Here is a 21,628-nt window from a genome sequence, read left to right as displayed (position 1 = left end):
CCCCCCCCCCCCCCCCAGTCAGCCCCTTGCTGATAAAGTTGGGGAAAACTGGGGAAGAGGGCAGGGATAATAGCAGACAAGACAGAAAGGCTACTGACCCCCACTGTTCTTTCCTGGAGCTCTAGCTATTTTTCATGAGTAAATGCTTCTCAATTTGTTATCTGCCTTTGGCCAATTTCCAGGGCCCAGAAATAGCTGGGTTTTGGTTTTTGTTTTCTCTCTCTCTCTCTTTTTTAACATTAAATGAGATTTCCCAGTTGTGTACTGTTTCCACCGCCCCTATAGTCCAGCACTTGTCTTGCCTCATTAATTTAAATTATCTGCCTGACTCTTGAAGGCATCTGAGCTATGAATTATAGTGCTCAGGGGTGACACCTAGATAATGTCCTAAAAGCGTAGTGGAATGTGCAAATAGTGTTAATGCTTCCACAAACATCTGCCTTATTAAAAGGCCTATGTGCTAGATAGAAGGGCTTGTCCTCAAGACCCCTAAAATCCTGGGAGAAATGAGGAGCACAGACACAACGAGATAACTCACGCTGTAATGCCTGGAGTATAGGATACAAGAATGTTCTCTGTAGGCTGGGAGGATAAGAAATGATTTCTCAAGTTAATGACATACAGACCCTTTACATTGTTCAGAAGGTTTCTTTTCAATTACTAAGTATTACTTAGGTACTTTTACCCAGGCACTTGGAATGAAATAGCTTCAGTCGGAGAGAATAAATTGGCGTATCCTAATGAAGAAAGAAGCATCCAGGGTGCTGAATATTATGGAGTGCTAGAGGTCATCTTGCTTTTGGTGATGGAGAGTGGATGGTGAGTAGAATCCAGAACCAGACCAGATTCTAGTCTTAACTTCACAACTACTTAGCTGTGACACTTGGGGCACCTCATCTACTGTTTTAAGAAATCAGTTCCCGCACCCATAGAATGAGGAAGAGGTGGGGAAAAGGAAAGTTTTAGTTCCAATGTTCTGTGAATCTAAGGGAAAGGAAGATAGCCTTTTTCCTACAATCTCTAGAAGATCTTCTTTGTTCTCAGATACGGTAAGAATTGGTCATCAGATTTCCCCAAAGCCATAATCTCCAGAATGATTAAGTAGGGTTCCTGAAGGCTTCTGAGTTTATTTTAGTAAAATGTTTTGAAAACCTGATGAAAGTTATGACATCTTTATCCGGGGGTGGGGTGAGGAACATTACTCATATATGCACGAAATGTTGCATATAATCTCAGGGAATTCACACAGCCCTACAAGCCCAGGTTAAGGACTCCTGAGAGAAAACAGTGAAAAAGAGACCACAAAGAGCCTCGAATTCTTGGCTTCAACTCTGGCTGTTGTAGGCTTCTCATTCTTTTTAGAACAAAATAAAACAAAAATGAAGGTCTGAATGAAAAATTAACCTAGAAAAATCTGCTCTGGAAAATGAAAATTGTTCATCGCCGAGAAAGGCAGACTAGAGAATAAGAAATCCTCTCTCTTAACAGACTCCCCAGGCCAAAGGAGGAATGGAAAATTAAAGGCATTAATATTTATTATAGCAAAAGAAGGAAAAACTGCAGGAAATGATTAGTAAGACTGCGACAGCAATTAAAACCAAAGACAGGAAACTGGAATGGGAGGCTTATCTCATTAGTTAATTTGAATGCTAAACTACAGGGGAGTACTGGGCTGGCTGCCTCAAGGGAGCCTTTAATCCTTCCATGTAAAGAGGACTCAAGAGACCATCCGAAGAGTTACTAAGGCTCTGTCCTGTCTCCTCTTTTTTGCCCTCTTCCTTTGGGAAAAGGGAGAAAGAATTCCGCTAGGGTAAGCAAGCATTTTTTTTTGGAATTCCTAGAACATTTATGTTTGGTGTTCATTTTGAAATCTAGATTAGATAACGTAACAGAGAACTGGCCCAAGAACTAAGGTTTAAATGTGTCTGATAAAGACCTATCCTGAAACTAGGAGACGCAGAGCCCATTGATTTCATGTTGAAGGTTGCGCACGCTGCGCAGAGCTGGAAGGTCGAAGGTCAGGGGTCACCAAGTACCCAGGGGAGGGGCTCTCACAGTCCCAGGTAATACTGTCATTATCTGCTCCCAATACTACAGCGGCATTTATGGGTTCCCTTAGTCACTCGGCAGGGAGAATGGCATCAGGTGCAGAAGGACAGAATCCACTGTGCTTGTGGAGTTGGGGAGCAAAAGACAAAATGCAACAGCCCGTGTGTTCTCCTCTTCCAGGGCTGTGCTTTTGCTGTTCAGAAGGCTGGCGAAGCGAGCAGCGTCCGAGCGCAGTTTGAACTGTCTGGTAGTGGTGGATAGTGCTGTGCAGGAGAGTTCCCGAGGCTTTTCATGTCATCTCTGTTCCGTCCCCCAGTAACATGATTTGTGGATCAGATACAGGGCATCGGTCCATTTTAGGCGGCTCACTTGGAAGTTTCGGAGCCTCTGCATGGATATTGTAGTAAAGACCACCAGTGTTCCTGAAGTTGCCGTTCACTTCATTTGTTTTCAGTTTTCCCCCAGTCACTGATAGGATAATCGATCGTAAGGCTAAATAAAGTCTCCCTAACACATCTGTACACCCATCTGCCCCCCTGAGCTTCACTGGAATGTCTAATCAGACATCACAAATTTAACAAGTCCGACGCAGAACTCTTGAGTCTCTCCCCAAACTTGCTCCTCCTCCAAGTGTTCCCAAGGGAAACATTTGGAAGCACCCTTGATTCCTCTTGTTGTCTCCCAGGCCACATCCCCTCCATGCTCCCTGACAAATTCCAGGCTCTACTTTAGGGTCTGACCACCTTTCACTATCCCTACTGCTATAGCAAAGTCCAGGCCACTGTTTGTCTCACCTGGAATAATGCAAGGGCCTCCTAACTGGCCCCCCTGGGTCTACCTTTACTCTCTACACACTATTCTCTGCATAGCAATAGTGATCCTTTGAATGCTAAGTCAGATCCTAACACTCCCTGTTCAAAATACTCCAAACATATCCCATCTCTCTCTGAGTTTATTCAGTCCTTGCTATAGACTATGAGTTCCTAGCTGCCTTTTTGACACCCTCTCCCTCACCCCCTACACTCCAGGCCACCAGCCTCCATGCTGTTCCCAGAGCACTCCAAGCTCACTCCCACCTCAGGACCTTTGCACATACTGTTCCCCTGCCTGGAGAGCACTTCCCAAATCCCTCAATATCTGCAAGGCTTACCTCCTCACCTTCCTTCACATCTCTGCTCAAATGTCATCTCATCAGAGATGCCTTCCCCACCAGGCTGCCTAAAATGACAGCACATTTTTATCTCTCACTTAACCTTCTTTACTCTTTTTCATGGCACATAGCATTACCTAACATTACTATATATCCTTTGTTTTTAAAAAAAAAATTTTTTTTTAGTGGGAATTTTTGTCTTGTTTCCCCACTATATCTCTAAGACCAAGAATGTGTCTGACATATAATAGACATTCCATATTTTTTGAATGAATGTTATTGGTTATTCTGCCTAAATGGGTGTATAATGGTAATAACTATTTTCTTTTTTATAATGAGATATCATACATACAAAAGTGCATATAATGCATATGTACAATTTAGCTTTATTTTACTTATTTATATTTTTAAGTAGGCTCCACACCCAGCATGGAGCCCAATTCAGGGCTCAAACTCACGACCCTGAGATCAAGACCTGAGCTGAGATCAAGAGTCAAACACCTAACCGACTGAGCCACCCAGACGCCCCTGCATATGTACAATTTAAAGAATAAGTCAATACCCATGTTTTACCAGGCAGTATGTCAACAGTATCTTCTGAAGTATCAAAATAGATTTTATATCAAGTCCAAGTACAAAATTCTTTCACATTATGACTCCATTAGAATTCTCTTTCATGTAAAGAAAAGCTAACTCAAACTGGCTTAGACAATAAAGCGATTTATCATTTAAAGTCTAACCAAAAAAGAAAGAAAGAAAGAAAGAAAGAAAGAAAGAAAGAAAGAAAGAAAAGAAAAGAAAAGAAAAGAAAAAAAGAAAGAAAAAAGAAATATCCAGAGGTAGAGGGAGCTTTAGGCAGTGGTTAATCCAGTGCTTAGAAGATGTCACCGAAGTATCGTTTCATTCCTTCTCTTCATTCTGACTTCGTTGGTATCAACCTCATCCTAAAGCTAACTCATTAATGGGGACAAGATGACTGTGGATAGATCCAGGTTATATGGCTTATTCCATGTCCAAGAAACAGCAGGTACCTTTATCAAGGCATCATAAGCTAGAGATGCTGAGAGCACTCTGATTGGACCTTCTTGGGTCCATTGCTCACTCCTGGACCAATCACATGCCTAGGGGAATGCAATGTGCTGATTGGCTTAGCTGGGTTCAAAGGCTCCAAACTTGGACCCCCAGAAGAAATCAGGGGCTACTGGAAAGGCAGTAATGTAAGTTGGGATGATATTCACGAATATACACTGTACCACCAATCACCAAAGACCTCCTGACACCTGGATTTCAGAGTCAATTTTATCTAGTTGTAGACATATTCTAACAAGCTTGGTGTCTGCTCTCCCAGGCCACAGCACGTGGGAGAGACTCCAGGTACACAGATTGACAAAAATAGGCAACGGCACCAAGTAGACACACACGATTTCAAAAAGTATGATCATTTAGCCACAAAGGGGAAACGCACGCGCGCACACACAGTGGCTCATTGATGACAGGACTGAATTATACCTTAGCGCAACAGTAATATTATGAAGACCCTATATCCAGTGGACAATGATTAGGAAGAAGAAGGATGTTTAGTGGATCTGGAAGAGATTCTATCAAAGTAAGAACTATTACAAGGAGAACACTCAGAGAGATAAATTTCAGTTCTCCCAAATGAAGCCAACTAAATGAACTGCTCTTAGCTATAATTATAAAAAATTATAGTGAGATGAGAGCCATCCTTTCCATGGGTTTAGAGAATTTCTACCTATTCCAGACCTGTTATTAAAAGAAAATCATAACAATTTAATAAGCAAAATGAATGGTTGTTTTTTCATAAAAAGCAAGAAACAGTCCTTTTCACACTCAAAACTTAAAAGGGGGAACTTAAGCTTTAGGTCACTATCTTTCCCACTTCTAGTAAGAAGTATGTTCGAGCTAAGTATTTACCCCAAACTTACTGAGAACCTGAATTCACTGTAGCTCAAATGTCCCTGACAGCATTTTGAGCAAGGAGGCAGTGGGGCAGCGTGGCCCATGGGTTCGCACATGGAGAAATCAAGACACAAACTAATGAAGTAACTCACTTCTGGGGTCCTGTGGGTCCATCCCATGGCGGAACTTCCAATGCTGGCCCAATTCTTACTTACACTGGGCTACTGATGTTGTTTTAAGGTACTAAAAATAAGAGACAGGAATCAGGACATGGGGGGGGGGGGTCGCTCAGTCAGTTAAGTGTCCAGCTCTTGATTTTGGCTCAGGTCATGATCTCGGGGTCATGAGATTGAGCCCTGTTGGGCTCCCCAGCGGGCGTAGAGTCTGCTTAAGATTCTCTCTCTCTCTCTTCCTCTCTAAAAAAAGGGGGGGCCACGGGGTGTCTCAGTCGATTAAGTGACTGCCTTCAGCTCAGGTCATGATCTCAGGCTCCTGGGATTGAGCCCCATGTAGGGCTCCCCTAGGGAGTCTGCTTCTCCCTCTCCCTTGGTGCTCTCTCTCTCTCAAATAAATAAATAAAATCTTCAAAATAAATAAATTAATTAAATAAATTAAGTAAATTATAAAAGAGAGAGAGAGGAATCAAGATCTGAGGAATTAAGATCAAGATCTGTGTGGGGACTCCATATTGGGGATTTTGTTCTATTTGAAATTCAGTGTGGCCTCCCACAGTCCATAATCTTTTTTTTTTTCTTTTTAAATCTTTTGTTTCTTCAATGAGGCAACTTTAATTAAGAGTGGAAATAGCAGGCTGTTCCCCCAAGTGATATAATCTGAGCACCACTTAGGAAGAGCCTTTACTCTAAATTCTCCACCACCACTGTGAAGTTCCACCAGTAGAGATTACTGGTGTGTGGGGGGCAAGAAAGGACTGTTCCACCTTCAGGGGTCCCCGAATAAATGGTATATATTCCTGAGAGACCCAATAAGACCTTGGGCAGCGAGAAACAAGCTGGGCTGTGACAAAGAGAAGGGTGTGTGGAACCCAAGTAGAGAGAGCCGAGTTAGACTGGTATGTTACTTCTACCTTCATCCAACCTTACAATTATCCTTCATTCCCCACCCTTCTGAGTCTTTCTCCCTAATCTGGAACACTCCACGTAAGCTGTCACTCCAGAGAAGTCCTTTCGTCTCCCATCTTTGCCTCCCTTTCCTGGGCCTTGTTCCTGCTCCCCTGACAGTACGACTTGACAGTCCTGTATGAATCTGCCTGGGGACCACAACAAAGTCCCACACACAAATATTTATTTTCTCACAATTCTGGAGGCTGCACGCCCGCGATCAAGGTGGCTGGTGTTGGTTTCTTCTAATGCCGCTCTCCTCAGCTCTTCTCGGCTCCCCTCGGCCACCTTCTCCCTGTGTCTCTCCACATGGTCTTCCCTCTGTGTCTGGGTCCTGATCTCTTCTAATAAGGATAGCAGTCATGCTGGATTAGGGTCCAATGACCTCTTTTTAACTGAAATACCCTGTTAAAGGCCATCTCCAAATTCAGGCATATTCTGAGGTACTGGGGGTTAGAGCTTCACACAGGAATTTGGGGGAACACAAATCAGCCCACAACGATACCCGACTTTAAGGAGTCCCCTCAAAGTCCCTCGACTCCTTTCCTTTCCTGAAACACTCCCCTGAATCCGTTTCAAATTTATCATAACAGGTTTCTTTGAGGCAGGATTTTCTAGTCTGAAGCCCCCCCCCCCGAAAAAAGCCCCCCCCCCCGAAAAAAAACATTAGGCAGGACACAGTGTGTTTAAATTTAGAGGCCAACCCCGCAAGCAACTTGGGGGTTTGTCTGTTTGTTTGTTTTGTCAGAATTACAACTGGGTTCTGTGTGGGGTACCCACGGACAACTCTATCTGGACGGGGCCTCTTTGGTGATGGGCACGTTAGGATTTCGGGGAAGCTGTAGACCCAGGCGGGGAGCTGCCTCCCACCAACAGCCTCCGGTCAGTGCAGCTGACTGGAAATGAAAGCATTTCAGAATTCAGGGGAAAACCGGCACCACCGCTGAAATAAAAACAATGGCCCTTGTTTCCTCCGCCACATGCATCCTGGGGATTACAGAGGTCTCAAACTGGCAGCATTAGCCCAGATCTTTGATCGAGGCAATCCCTCCGGCTCTGATTCGGGTTTCATCACCTGGCTTGCATACCTTTCCAAAAGAATGGCCTTTAGTCAGGTTTGCCCTGAGTGGCTGAGCACAGACCCGAGGTATCAGAGGAACGGCTTCAGCCTGAGGCCCGCTGGACGAGCAGCTCCACGTCCTCTCCGGCCCCCTTTCTCAGCTACGTGACTACGCTCTGATTCGGACAAACGGCCTCTCATCATCCCCCTCACTCTGCCCCAGGCCTCAGCCCTCCACCCTGGCCATGGGGCTGGGTTCAGAGTCCAGAAAGCACACAGTGAATTCTATGCAGATGCCGGCCACTCGGGGGCCACCACAAACAGGGCTGTCCCGTCCTGTTGCAACCAGAGCAGTCCCACACACCGCCCCTGAATCAGGGCCGCACACAACAGTTTGCAGGCGGCCTCCAGAGGTCACGGACACACCCTTAACTAACCCAAGAAAGAAACCTTCCCTGTGAAAGAAAGGAGTAAAAAAAACCCTCCTTTTCTGGAAACCCTGAAAAGTAGGCGAGAGGGTCATCTATTGGAGCTGGAGGACGTGTGACTCCGGAGTGGCCTGCCTCCCGGAGCCCGGTGTGCTCCTTGGATCTGGGCCCCCACTGAGCACCCGTCGATCTCAACGGGGACGCCTCATCCGGACCCCGAAGCATGTCCCTCTGTCGTGGCTGCTCTGGACACTGTGACCTATCCCCCACTCGGCACCCGGGCTGTTGGGATTTAGCTGCTCTAAGAATACTGGCCGGTGCTTTGCTTGCAGCTGGTCACCCACAGGTCATATCGTGTTCTCTGAGGATGCTAAGGCTCTGGCCTGTTCCCCGAGTTCCCCTTACACATCAGTGAGTCAGAATTCAGAGCATCTTGCTAGACTCTCCCATGGTGTCCGTTCCTCCAGCGTCTACCAGACTTGCTGCACCTGCACTCAGTGAAACCGCCTCTGATACCAGTCACCATACTGCTCCCTTGCGTTTGCCCACCAGCCTTCCGCCCCACTGCCCGACCCCTCTTCCTTACCCCCTTCCACTTGGTTTCCATCTCTTCCAAATCAGTTTCATTTTTGAAACTGAGTTTCAACCTGAGTTTGTTCCTTGTGGCAGGTGCTAAGGGGAATGAATGCTCGGCCCCGGCTACAGAGAGCTCGGAGATCTGGGGGGGTGCTCAGAAACAGCCCCACCGCCCGGCAGAACACCCCCAAACGCTATAAAAAGAGAAAGAGGGAGAAAGGGGGAGGTACGGCTGTTTAGGGGGGACACTCAGGAAATCTCCACGGAGGAGGCGACATTGAAGCTGAGGTCTTGAACAGGCTGGGATGTGGGCAATCCCCACAAAGCAGGGGAGCAGAGGCAGCACAGAAGGCATTCGGGCCACAGAAGTGAGAGATTTGAGGGAAGAGGGGCTTGGGGGTCAGACAGAGGAATGTCGTGCTGACGCTGACAAGGCTGGCTGAACCTGGCGAGCCACAGAGTGTGTGAGCAGGACCCATGGTGACGAGTATTTACCGGGCAGCAGTAACACCTCACCCACTTAGGCTTCCTTCCAACTCGACTGCTTATGAATAACAAAGGAACTGAGTCATTATTACAACTGCAAGATCCCCAGGTTCTTTTATGCCAAGCCTCTGGGTCCTGTTCCATTCACGAAAACCAAAAAAATGGAATTCAGGGGGCTCATATTCGTCCCGAGGCTCCCAAGAGAAAAGTAGAAGCATGTGCCAAGTTAGCAAAGCTCAGGGGGACAGGGGTGGGTGGCCTTCCTGCCCCTCTCCTGCCCATCTGAAAGCCAGGGGACCTTGGGCCTTCTCACCTCAACCCCTTTCCTCATCCGCTCTGACCCCAAGGTGAAGTGGGTCATCACTTTGCAATCTTGAAGGGGCTGCCAAGAAGGATTTTCCTCTCTGGCCACACAGAAGGCCCACGAGGTGGCCCACAGCGCTGTCACGGGATAGTGATCAGACCCCAGGAGGGTGGTCACCCACAGGCTGGTGCTGAAATGTCACACGGCCTTGGCACACGCCGATCCTCCTGTTTTAGTTACTAGATACTTTTTCACTTATCTAAACACACCCAGGCCATGTCACCCTGCGGGTATCTCTTCACTGGGCAAGAGGACAAAGGCTATGTATTTTTAAAATGCATTTAAATATTCTTTCCTCCAGCCCCAGTCTGATGCTTATAGTTTTTTTCAGTTAACTATCTGAAATCTATTTTGCCAAAAATCATAGCATTTTATCTTACTTCTTGTTTTAGTAACACATTGCCTTTATACCAAGCCTACCTGTCAGGCAGCGTCCCTAAATTGGTAAAGGGTTTTTTGTTTGCTTTGTTTGTTTGAAGAAGGCTCCAGATTGGGGATCAGGAACCAAGTCCTTCCCCTGGTTCTCTTGGAGCTTCAGTTTCTCTGTCATCTAGTTAATGAATTCGTGTCTGAAAAACATTTTGCGACCGAAGCATGAAAACCACTCTAGGTCCAAAGCTACAAAAGTAGCTCATCTGAAGTGATAAAAGTATTCTTGTGTGTAACCTGGATAAACTTTTTTTTTTCAAGAATTTACTTATTTGTTAGAGAGAGAGAGAGAGAGTGCATGAGGAGGGGGAGGGGCAGAGGGAAAGAGAGAGACAGGAAGCAGACTCCTTGCTGAGCCGACATGAGGCTCGATCCTAGGACCCTGACATCATGACCTGAGCCAAAACTAAGAGTGGGAGCCTAACTGACTGAACCACTCAAGCACCCCGGTAACTTGGATATTCTCAACGCACCAAATGCCCTCGTGACTTAAAGTCACCTTTTTTTAGGCGGGGGGGGCGGGGGGGGGGGAGGCAGGTAGCGGGAGAGGAAGAGAGAGAATCCTAAGCAGGCTGCACACCCAGCAAGGAGCTGCATGTGGGGCTCAATGCGGGACTCCATCTCACGACCCTGAGAGCATGACCTGAGCTGAAATCAAGAGTTGGATGCTTCATGGACGGAACCACCCAGGCACCCGTAAAGAAACCTTTTAGTAAATGCATTCATGAAATGAAAAATTATTTGGCCCTCTTAGAAATGTTTCAAACGTTTGGAATTTCTTAACACAATTTTTTTTTAACAGAGTGGAAGTTAAAATGGTTTATTCTTTATCATGCCATCCCACTTATTAAATTAGATGACTCCTTCCTTACAAGTATATCCGATTTAGCTCTAGAGTCGGATCTTAATTGTTTAAACTATTCAATTTATGACTCTAACCAGGCCTGTTCCTCTTCGGAGCTCATAAGCACTTCTTCCCAGGAGAGGAAGGGGAAGGGAAAGTCAATGAAAATTAAATGACTTAATTTTTCTCTTTCTGGTAAACTTGGGAAATGAGCGGATGAAAGACAAAACTCAAACTTAATGTGGAATAGTTTGTACAGTCAGGCCGCCTTGTCCATGGGAACACGTTCCAAGACCCCCCAGTGGATGCCTGAAATCAGGGATAGTACCAAACCCTATATATACTATGTTTTTTCCTATACTTACTTTACTATGATAGACTTTAATTTACAAATTAGGCAGGTAAGAGATTAACAACAATAACTCATAATTAAATGGAACCATTATAATGATATACTGTAATAAAAGTTCTGTTAATGTGGTCCCTCTCTCTCTCACAAAATATCTTCTTTTGCTGTACTCACCCTTCTTCTGGTGATGGAGCGAGAGGATAAAATGCCCACGTGATGAGACAAAGCAGGCGAATGATGCAGACATTGTGATGAAGCATGAGGCTACTCGCGACCCTCTAACCACACGTCGGAAGAAGGATCATCTGCTTTTGGACCACCTTCAGTGCGGATAAAGGAGAGGGGAGAACTATTGCATATCCATTAGCCCTTCGATCCTCGAACAGTTGCTTGGAAGTGGGCATATTTAAATACCCCATTGAGAATAAAGATTCTCTCACCATAGGGGCGCCTGGGTGGCACAGCGGTTAAGCGTCTGCCTTTGGCTCAGGGCGTGATCCCGGCGTTATGGGATCGAGCCCCACGTCAGGCTCCTCTGCTATGAGCCTGCTTCTTCCTCTCCCACTCCCCCTGCTGTGTTCCCTCTCTCGCTGGCTATCTCTATCTCTGTCAAATAAATAAAATCTTTAAAAAAAAAAAAAGATTCTCTCACCATAATACACGCTTTGCAAGGATGGTCCATCTGTTCTTCCTGGGAGAGCCAAAGATGTTAATGCACTCTGTTCTCTGGCCAGCTCTCCTCATCACCTGCACTCTCTTTTCGTCACCCCTGCCAGTCTGGCTAAGGGCTTCCAAGTAAAACCGAAGCAACATGTGGAGATGGGCAAGATGATGAAGTCTGTGTAGCAGGAATCCTGTAGCATTAACTCTGCAGCTTCTGGGGTTTTGCTTGAATGCAGGTCTTCAGTCTGTCCTGGAAAGATGATGATTTCCATATGTTAGCTTTACTCATGGAATTATTCTGCTTTAGATTTACTTGATATATGGAAGCAAAGAATCTTTCCATAATTATGTAACGGTATTTTGTATTTGACATTGAGCAATTCTTTATGGAATCCTTAAGGAAAATGCTTGAATCTTTCCATCAAAATCTGAGTGGAGTTTTATGCAGTTCTCACCCTTTCTTTAGCTGGGAAACGTGGCTTTGGTTTTTTGTCATCCCTCTTAGTACCCCCTCAGCTGACTCCACTCAGATGGATATTGAATAAGGTACGATTTCCAAATTTCTGATGCTTATGACTATTCCTTAAACTCTCATAAAGTTCACACTTTTCCCCAATACTAATTTGAAACCTTGAAAATAGTCAACAGCAGGAACACAAAGCCCTCAATTGGCTTTATAGAGAGAAAATGCTCTTTATAGGCATTTTCACCAGGACTGCTCTTCCTAATGGGAAGAAGCCACCAAGGCAGCTCCCATGAAAAGCAGAGTGCAGCAGACAGAATTCTCACTGGGACACTAACTACATGAGTGAGTTTGAGCAAGTCACTGAACCCTGTTGAGGCTCAGATTTCTTATCTGTTAAATGGGAAGAACAATACCTCCTAAGACTATTATGAGAATTAAATGTGTGTGAATGAGTTTTGTAAACTATGAAATATGACATAAAGATACGCAGCATTATTATTACTTATACCCCTGGAATGTGAGAAAGAGGGTCTCCAGCACTTTTAAAGAGCTTCAGAAAGAAGATTAGGTCTGAGAGAGAAGATTAGAAGCCCAAGAAGGGAGCCAAAAGGTGAGGCCAGCCAGAACAACACATGCAGCTGGTCCCATGCGTGCTCTAGCCTCTATGAAGAATAGGTACCCAATGCTACAGGTCAACATCCTGTTTGTGAACATTGTATAATCCAAGAATCTCCATGGCCTCCGACTTACTTAATACCAAAATTATTGGCTTAGGTCATCCTAATGGCAGAGCCTAGAACACCTTCCTCTGCTTCTCTAACATATTCTATGGCATGGGGCTTTGCTTTCTTACCCACACTGCAATTGACTTCGCTGCTGTCCTCTGACTCCAAACTATTACACCCGGCTCTATTTTACTTCTCTTTGCTTTCCTGAAAATCACGGGCTATGACCCTTTTCAATCCCCCAAAGAACCACTGGTGTTAGGAGGTTTGGGAGTAGCAGAGGGAATGCCACACAATTAGCAAACACTTCAAACTTTACTGTCACACATTGCTTTCCCAAAGTCCCATCATCCTCACATTCAGAATGTTCTGTGTCTCTCCATAGGCTATGGTCTTCCATCATGTCATTAGCTAGTCCTCCCTGCTTCCCACCCCTCTTGACCCTTCCAGTTCCTCCTTTAGGATCCTAATCTCCTTCTTGAGATGCCAGCAGATTACTCCTGTTTCCATATCATGCAGAATGATTTAACTGCTTGTGTGTGTACATGTGTGTGTGTGTGTGTATCTAGACTTCTCCCAGCTCAAGCATTCTACGGAGGGAGGCTGGCCTTTCACAACCAAGAGAGGGTGATGGATGGTGAATGAATTTAATGAATGAGATGCCTGGCGCACAGTTTAAAACAAGGTTCCCAACTGAAACCCGAGTAGACACTCAGCTTGTTAAGTGAAATGAATAATGCCCAGAGGGGGAGGTTTTTCAGGTCATCGTCATAGAAGTAATATGTGAGGTTACGCTGATGAATGTCTTTGCCCAAGGAAAGCAGTGTAAACTCTGCTGAAGACTCAACTTTGGGAAAAATACTTAGATTTAATGGATGATCCTAACTGTCAGAGATTGAAAGCCAGGGTGGGAAGCAAGCGAACACGGCTTCAGAATAGTCGTGGGATTAGAACCCAGACGGTAAAGGTTTAAGAAATGAATGGGAGGTGAAATGGTGGAGGCCATACATATGTGTAGTCTGCTACATTCTTATGTGAATCATCTTCAAAGTCAGTAAGCATTTTAAGAACAAGCCAAGGCGAAAAAAATTACTCTTCACCTATTTTTTTGTTCCTATAACTGATTTATTCAGGCGTCTCAACATGTTGGGGCATAAGCATGAATCAGCTTTATTGCTGTCAGTATCTGCCCCCAGCTGTTTTCTGTGAAATTCACATTTCCCACAGAATAGCAGGACATCAGGGATCAGACTGGCCACGTTTAATAACCTCCTTAACAGTTTTGGTTATTAAACCAGTCTCATTTTTGTTTTTAAGATTCAGTTGTAATCATTACAAACAACAGCAAACAGAAAACAACAAGGGCCGGTGAAGATGTGAAGAAACTGGAACTCTCATACTCATGGCTGCTGGGAAGGTACTACGGCCCAGACGCTGTGGAAAGCAATATGGCGGTTCCTCAAACAGTCAAACATAGAATCACCGTATGATTCAGCAATTCCACTTCTGGGTGAATACACAAAACCATTCAAAGCAGATGCCTGAACACATACTAGTGCACCCGTGTTCACTGCAGCCTTAGTCACAATAGCCAAAAGGTGGAAGCAACTGAAGTGTCTATAGACAGACGAACAAATAAACAAAATGTGGTCTAGCCATACAATGGAGTTTATTCGACCTTAAGAAGGAAGGAATTTCTAATATATGTTTCAACATGAATGAACTTGAAAACATTATGCTAAGCAAAAGAAGCCAGACAAAAAAAGACAACTGTATGATTCCATGTAGATGAAGTACCTAGAACAGGCAAATGCATAGAGACAGAAAGAATGGTGGTTGCCAGAGGCTGGGAGAGGGCAGAATAGGGAGTTAGTGTTTAATGGCGACAAAGTTTCAGCTTGGGAAGATGAAGAAGTCCTGGAGATACACAGTAGTGATGGTTGTACAACACTGTGAATGTACTTAATGCTGCTAAATTGTGCATTTAAAATGATTAATGTGATACATTTAAAAATAGAGTAAAATGATAAATTTCATGTTATGTACATTTTATCACAAAAAAACACAATTTTTTTAAAGATTTACTCCTAGGTATTTAAAAACTTCCATCTCAAACTCAATTGCCTGGGTTACTCGCCCCGTGGCAGGGAGCTTACCCTGTGTCTGCCTCTCAGATCACTTCTGCATTTCTTCAGGTAGAGCCCCAGAAACTGAAAGGTCCCCTTCCATACAGTTTGAGGGACTTGGAGATCTGGGGTGGGGGGAGCTCCCCATCTGCCCCATCTTACTTCCAGGCTCACTGTGCTTCCCAGTCCTTCAAACCCCGGTACAGTGACCATTCCTTTGAAATCTCCAGCCTAGAGGTATGCACAAGTCTTCCAAGTCAATGTCCAAATCTCAGCGGGAAAGAGATACCATGCTCCTCAAATGCTTGCTATGACCTTACCCCACTCAGCTCCTTGTAGCCTGGGGCCAGTGTGGGGTCTACACCTTAGCAAGAGTCCATATCCCCATCTTGTTGAACTCTAATCTTTTTTTTCTTTTTTCCATGAGAGGGAGAGAGAGGGAGAGAATCTTAAGCAGGCTTTACACTCAGTACTGAGCCTGATGGGGGCTCAATCTCATGACCCTGAGATCATGAGCTGAGCTGAGTTGGACACTTAACCGACTGAGCCACCCAGGTGCCCCTTGAACTCCAGTCTTTATGAGTGATTGTCTTAGGACTCTCCCCCATGTGTGGCTGTGGGAATTAGAGGAACCCCTTCTCCTTTGTGCTAGGCAGAATTCTAAGATGCCCCCCAAGACTCCAGCTTCCTGGTGTCCCATCCTTGTATAATCCTCTCCCCTTAAGTATCAGGGGAACCTGTGAACATGATGGGAAGTCACCTCTGTGATTATGTCACATTATGTGGCAAAAGGGTTTCTGTAGATGTGAAGTCCCTGACCAGCTGACTTGGAGATAATTAGAAGACAGATTACCTTGGGTGGATACAAAAGGAATATATCTCCCGGCCCCTCCCCGACGGAGGGCAGAGAACAGCCTCCCACCATGAACACTAACTGCATGCCTACAAAGCTTAGGACCCTCAAGCCTCTTCTTAGTTTGGAAGTGGGGGTGTTGGTGGTGGGGCCAGTTTGTGTTTGTTGACTGTCAGTAAACCCTGAGGAGATAGCTCCTGGTGATGTCTTGAATTTGGAACGTAGGAGGTGGTGAGTACTGTTAACCCTCAGTAACAATTTGAGGACAACAGGAAACACATCCCACAACATTTTATTACTCACAGTGAATGGTAGCGTGTGGTGCGATTTCCCTTTTCTTTTCCTGTTGTGATTCTCCATAGGAAGATTTTTTTTTAAATCCTATTTAACAATCTGGAAATTAAAATAAAATATTTTAAGCTTATCAAAGGATGACGAGTAAGTTTTCCCCCATCCTCCCCTCCACCAACATTGCAACTTGGAAATGCAACGGGGACTCAGTGCCTGAGAGCCTGGTAATGCCCAGGTCTGTAAAGCTGGTGGCCAGACCAGGACTTTGCAGCCCCAAGAAGTGGTCACATATCCTGCTGGGTGATTCCTTTATCCTCATTCTGACTGCAACCCTAAGAAAGAGCTCTCTCACAATTCAGGGAATTCACACCCTCAAGTTCAGGGTCAGATCAAAGAGGAAGTTCTATCTTGGGTCACAATGGTACTGTAGTAAAAAAGTCAGCCCTCAGGGGCACCTGGGTGGCTCAGTCCTTAAGCGTCTGCCTTCGGCTCAGGGCATGATCCCAGAGTCCTGGGGTCAAGCCCCATATCGGGCTCCTTTGCTGGGAGCCTGCTTCTTCCTCTCCCACTCCCCCTGCTTGTGTTCTCTCTCTCACTGGCTGTCTCTCTCTCTCTGTCAAATAAATAAAAATAAAAAACCTTAAAAAAAAAAAAGTCAGCCCTCAGACTTAAAAATCTGGTATAATGAAATATTTTAACTGAAATGGGCTTACGAAAGTTCAACGTAGCAGAAAGGTAACAAACTCCACATACACGGCACTCCACCCACCATACTTACCTGTCCTTCCACATGTGGTACCTGCTCTGTGACATAAACTCGACTGAGTCTCACCAAGTCCTGCTCTTACCTGACACTCACCTGAGGCTGGTGTCGGCCCGTATTCAAATCTCCCCACACCAAAAGCACTCAGGAGGAAGTGGGGAGTTAGTGAAGGTTTGATGGAAAGAGGGTGGGGGTTACCAGACACCTTGCACGGGAAACCTCCTAAGACTCTCCTTGAAAAGCCCTTCCTTCAGCCGCTGCCCTACCCCCAGTCTCCTCAGACACAAGCCATTTCCACGCTCTGTCGGCTTTGCGTCCTCCGCCTATAAACTGAAAACTAGCTGGACACAAATCTTCAGCTGCAAAACAAGCTGTCCTCAGTCACATTTTAACCCCCAATTATGCCTCAGGCTTATCTCTGGGGGGAAATGTCATTCAGCTCACTCTTGTTTTTATTTACAGAATTGCCTGTGGATTAACAGACTGTTAGTGATTAACCATTTTATCTCCTGAGTCTTGTCTGTGTCTCCAAGCCCTCCTGGACTGTAAGTTCCTTTTAGGCAGGGGCTTCATTTATGCGGTTCACTGTTTTATCTCCTAGACCTTCCCGTAGTAGTGCTTGCCACAGAAAAGACCACAGAGAATTTTCGGGTGAAGGATGAAGGGGCGCATACATCCTCTCTGCCTGGGTGGACCTCGTTCACTAGCAGGTCCTAACACTTGCCTCAGCAGCACCGCCACTCACCAGGCATCTTCTGGAGACTTGTTCTCCTTCAGAATGCTTACCATTAAATTGTAGGAACAACTCGTTTACGGTTTTCTTCCATAATTGTTTCTTCTACATGTTTCTTCTTCAAAATACTGCCCTGGAATACGGACGTTGTCTACTTGCTTTCAGGAAGTATGAAACCATTTCCACTTCATTTTTTCTAGTCTTCCTCTAAAACGTGTCACCAAAAAACCTCCGGGTCATAAATTCTTCATCTGCAGAAGTAGAAAAATTATTTCTTATTTTTTTAAAAAATTATTTCTTTTTTTAAATCAAGAAACTTCACTAGGAAATCATCCTTGAAGTGCATCAATGTCCTTCTTTTCCTTCTGTCGCCTATCAAATATTTATTGAATGTTTGATAGAAGCCAGGCTTAATGCAATGCACACTGGCTCATGTAGAAATATAATATTTACTAGTTTTTGTTGATGTGTAAAAGTAATATAGAGTCACAACAGAAAATTTGGAACATATACAATACCAAAAAAAAAAAAAAAGAATCACATAATCAGAACCAGAAACGCTAATTGCCATCAATTTGACAGACGTCCTTCTAATTTTTCCATACATACATGCATTTTCCATGTACGTGGAAATGTATTTCCATGAAATAATAATTTACATACAATTTTGTATTGTTCTTTTTGCCCCCTTAACCATATATTTAGGTATTTTCAGGTGGCCACTAAAAATTCCTCATTTCAAAAAGCTGCATGGTAGTTTATTTCTCCCTAATTTTGGATGTTTTGGTTGTTTCTAATTTTCTGACGTTATAAAAAGGAGACAGATATATCTTTATGCACAAATCTTTGTGCTCATTTCTGACTATTTCTATAGAATCCTTAGATATGGAATTACAGGATCAACATGTATAAACATTTTTAAAGCTGGGAAATATTTTTATATAATTGTTTTCCAGGTGCACCTGGGTGGTTCAGATGGTTGAGCGTCTGCCTTTGGCTCAGGTCATGATCTCCAGGTCTTGGGCTCAAGCCCAGCTCAGCTGGGAGTCTGCTTCTCTCTCTTCCCCTGCTCATGCTCTCTCTCCGTATCTCTCTGTCTAAAATGAATATTTAAAAAAAATCTTTTTAAAAATTAAATAAATAAAATAAAATAAAGTTGCTTTCCAGTAAAGTTATGTCAATTTATGTTCTCACTGATAGTATGTAAAATTTCCCATTTCATTGCATTCCTGTCAGTATTGAATGTTAGAATTAAAGAAAATGTTTCCTAACAGGTATATTAGTTATTATTTTAAATTTTTTCTTTTTCAATTACTAGGAAGTTCAAACACTTTAAAATATAACACACATAGGGTAAGTGCTAAGTACTAACCATTTTTTTAAGGTAATTTTCCCATTGAGTCATTAAAGTTTTCTTATCCACTTATGAGTGTTCTTGTAGTGAGGATAAAATTAACTGTCAGATTTGTTATGCACTGTTCTGTAGGGTCTTTTTTTCTTTTCAAATTTTGTTCACAAAATTTTTACTTGTCAGGATTTAAAATTTTTATGTAATCGAGTCTAATGGTCATTTCATCTATGATTTTTCCATCTCTTTTCTTCCCTCATCTTGAGGTCACACAAGTATTTGCCTAAATTTTCTCCTATTTTTAAAATTCTTTAATGTATCTGAAATTTGTTTCAGCACATAATGAAAGATAAGGGCTTTAAATTGAGTATTTTTTCAAATTACTAGTTTTCTCAAGCCTATTTATTGAGAATCCTCCCCTTTTTCATTTATTTTAGATGACTCTCTCATCATGTCTTAAAGTCTACGTCAACACTTTTTCTGGATTATCGATTCCATTCCATCATCTATATCATTCAATATCTGTTACTATACTATTATGATACTTTTTAATTATTATAGTCTCGTACTATGTTTCAATTAAAAACTGTGCAATTTATCATATTTTTCTCCATTTTCACAATTTTCTTAACACTTCTCATCTGCCGTTTATTCAGATAAACGTTAAAATAATTTTGTTTTAACCTTCCAGGGTAGGTGTTGTACAGGTGAGAAACTGAGTCTCAAAAAGACAAGCAGCTCAAAATCACACTTCTGAGTGGAAGAGGCATAAAATTTTTTCTTTTGACTTCTCTTTCAGCTCTACAATGCTATAATTTTTTAGTGAAGGAAACATGAAAATTACTAACCCTTCTTCTTTCCTGTGTGCCTCCTCTAGTGGCCAAAATGGATATTGCAGTTTCTGAAGCCAATGTTCTACAGTTACTATTTTTATAAAACAAACCCGTATGTATAGCTTAATCTTTTTAGTTTACTTCAAAATTTTTAATTTACACAAAGTTCACGATAGTGTTTGTCTCATATTTGGGGGTCATGTATTGCCAGGATTTTCTTAACAAAAAGCAGCCTCGGAAGACTGATTAAAAACTCAAATGAATATAAAGTAAAATTTTGTAAATTCCGTGGGTTTTAAAGGAATAACAATGGTAGATACAAAGACTCTCCAGATGTTTCTTTGTTCCTTTTTTTCTCTCTTGACGTCGTGTAAGTACTTTCATGAGTAACTTTTTAAATTACCCCTCTAAGCCATTTCTTGTTCTCTTACTTCCCTTCTTGTTGTTCTAGTCCCTTTGTGTTATTTCGTGGGCACAAATGTCCCTCGACAGGGGTGCAGTGGGGACTGGAAGCCAGCCTGTGTTCACGTAGTCACTTTGGGGCCCTGGCTAGGTCCCCACCAGCCCAGAGGAAGGTCCACCTGTTTGTAATTCCCACAAAGCTCTGGGTTGTGCTAGCCAGGGGCTGGCCTCATGGCTCCACAGCCACCTAGTTGAAACCTTCTTGCTCACTTTCTTCCCTCTTCATTCCGTGGGGTTTTTTTTGGGGGGGGGGGTTGCCTTTTTCTTTTCTCCTTCCTCCTTCCTAATTACGTCATCCTTCAACTTCTACTTTCTTATCTCTTCCTCACCTGTAAGAAAAGATACTGAATTTTTACACAAAAGATAATGTGTAAATCAGAAATGTTAAGTAAACTTTAAAAATTTAGCCAAACATATGTTTATACATCATGCAAACCCTACCAAGCAAAAAGCACAATAATAAAAAAGAAAAAAATTCTGGGAAGCACTTGGCAAAATGTCTTTTTCTTTATCTGAAATCCTTAAAGACAAGGGTTGCCTCTTTCACCTCTCACCGGAGGGTGTTTAACAGTCTCTAACTTTTAGTAAGCCCATTCATGCTAAATGAATCAGTATTTAACACAATATGGGACACAATTTGAAAAAAAAACAAACAGCAGAAAGATTAGGCCCATTATTCATCAAGGATTAAGGACTGACAATATTGATACTCCCCTGGATTTGGTTCAGAAAGAGAGGCATAATACTACTTGCCTAATTAACTAGCATGTTGGGTAGATTAAAGTGCTTTGTAAACATTAATTAAAGATGCAGGGAGTTAGATGAGGCCAGTGTGTTATTAGTGAAAAAGGTCTCTCTCCTTTAATCAGGTACGTCTTCCTGGGGAGGGCAAAGAAATGAGCTAAGGACTAAGGTATTGGGGCTCAGCCCTGAGCGCCGCCCGTGACTCAGCCCTTCCGTGCCGCCAACCACTTCCTTCCTCGGTTTTCTGTAAAATGGGGATACACCACGCATGGCATTTTGGAATATAGGTTTTGTAATGTCTGCCAGCGGAGTCCCCAACAAACCCTACAAATAAAGCCCCGTAACTCTTGCTTTCTCCCTCCCTCCGGAGCTGGGCCGCCCGGTGGAAACACTGGTCCCATTAGCGCTCAACAGCTTGATGAAAGCCTTCCACAACCAGCTTTTACCCTCAGTCTGTATTTCCCCGGCGATGGAGAAAAGAAGAAAATAGCACCAGCAATGGGGTCAGAAGGTCCGGGAGGAGGTTCGTCGCCTCTGGGAACCACAGTTTTCCCTCAGTGTAAAATGGGGCCCAGAATCAGAGGCTTGTTCTAAGGGTTACGTGAAATAATGGGTATGTTCCATACCTTTTCCGAGGGTAATAAAAATTCTATCCTTGGGAGTTATTATCACTAAATATAACATAACCTCTCAAAGCTGACGACGATGCGGGGGCAAACAAGTCCGGTCTCCTTCAGAGCTCCAGGCGCAAACCCCTATTGCGCTTCTCGGCGGTGTAAGTTCGTGAGGGCGCGACCGGGTCCCCAATTCAGACCTCGCGCGGAGACCGAGAGCCCCCTCGAGAG

The 21,628-nt window shown here is 43.8% G+C and overlaps 2 long non-coding RNA genes across 2 annotated transcripts in view; both read right to left on the bottom strand.

Moving 5' to 3' along the window:
* The window catches only part of LOC121106315, a 29,604-nt gene extending 18,315 nt beyond the window's left edge, over positions 1-11,289 (bottom strand). Inside the window, exon 1 of the long non-coding RNA XR_005838940.1 lies at positions 10,951-11,289. This is a non-coding gene — a long non-coding RNA (uncharacterized LOC121106315). The remainder of the gene's footprint in view (positions 1-10,950) is intronic.
* Positions 11,290-15,281: 3,992 nt separating this feature from the next.
* On the bottom strand, positions 15,282-21,603 carry LOC121106316. The gene is made up of 3 exons (XR_005838941.1): positions 21,410-21,603; positions 17,450-17,647; positions 15,282-16,002 (listed from the first exon to the last, which is right to left on the bottom strand). It is a non-coding gene; the product is annotated as an uncharacterized LOC121106316 (long non-coding RNA).
* Between the last annotated feature and the right edge of the window lie 25 nt (positions 21,604-21,628).

The sequence above is a fragment of the Ursus maritimus genome, unplaced genomic scaffold (genome assembly GCF_017311325.1).
Source record: "Ursus maritimus isolate PB19 unplaced genomic scaffold, ASM1731132v1 scaffold_31, whole genome shotgun sequence".
NCBI lineage: Eukaryota > Metazoa > Chordata > Mammalia > Carnivora > Ursidae > Ursus > Ursus maritimus.
The sequence above is the reverse complement of the archived record's forward strand: the minus strand, read 5'-3'. Positions and strand labels throughout refer to the sequence as shown.